Source organism: Phoca vitulina, unplaced genomic scaffold, assembly GCF_004348235.1.
Source record: "Phoca vitulina isolate PV1807 unplaced genomic scaffold, GSC_HSeal_1.0 scaffold66, whole genome shotgun sequence".
Classification (NCBI taxonomy): domain Eukaryota; kingdom Metazoa; phylum Chordata; class Mammalia; order Carnivora; family Phocidae; genus Phoca; species Phoca vitulina.
In genome coordinates, this window is record NW_022589769.1 from 6,455,619 (window position 1) to 6,456,333 (window position 715).

At 70.1% G+C, this 715-nt stretch overlaps 1 non-coding gene across 1 annotated transcript; it reads left to right on the forward strand.

The window, feature by feature from the left end:
- Positions 1–290: 290 nt before the first annotated feature.
- TRNAT-CGU lies at positions 291–362 on the forward strand. Its single transcript has one exon. It is a non-coding gene; the product is annotated as a tRNA-Thr (tRNA).
- The last annotated feature ends 353 nt before the right edge of the window (positions 363–715 follow it).

The following is a 715-nucleotide window of genomic DNA, read 5'->3' on the forward strand; positions in this document are numbered from 1 at the left end:
CCGGCTCCCGAGTTCCGGACACGCCTCCTTTGCCGTGGCCGTGGGGACTCCCGGACCACCGCCCCAGCGCACGCGGGAACCCCCCAAGGCCGGCCGGTCGGTCGGCGGGAGTCCGCGGGGAGCGTCCAGCGCGCGCCCGCTGGAGCCCCGCCCCGCCCCGCCGGCCGCAGGGACGGGGCGGGGCCGCGCGACGGCCGGGCGGGCGCGCTCGCGCTCGAGCTCGTGCCCGCGGGGCGAGCTCACGGGAGCGACGCCAGGATAGAGGCTCGCGGAGCCGCCATTCCAACGCAGGCGCGGTGGCCAAGTGGTAAGGCGTCGGTCTCGTAAACCGAAGATCACGGGTTCGAACCCCGTCCGTGCCTGGCGTCGGTCTTCATTGGCTGGGAGACTTTTTAGGCTTGGGATCACTTTTCCAGAGTGGCCCGTCGCAGAGCCCCCTTCCTGTATTCCGCCGCTAGAGCCTCGCCCCTGGGAGCCATGGGTGCAGAGCCGGCCAACTGTTTTCACCCTGTTTGAGTTCAAGTTCTCTTCCCCTCCTCGCCGAGGGTGAGCGTCTGGGTGGTCTGGCCTCCGCGCGTCCGGAAGCTCGGCCTTGCAGACAGCGCCCCCTGCCGCCCCCCGCGGGAAGTGGCGGGTCCCCCGGACACCCGTGGCCCCGGGCAAAAAAAAAAAAAAAAAACCACCCTACAGCTGCTGGCACTTGACTGGAGAGCCA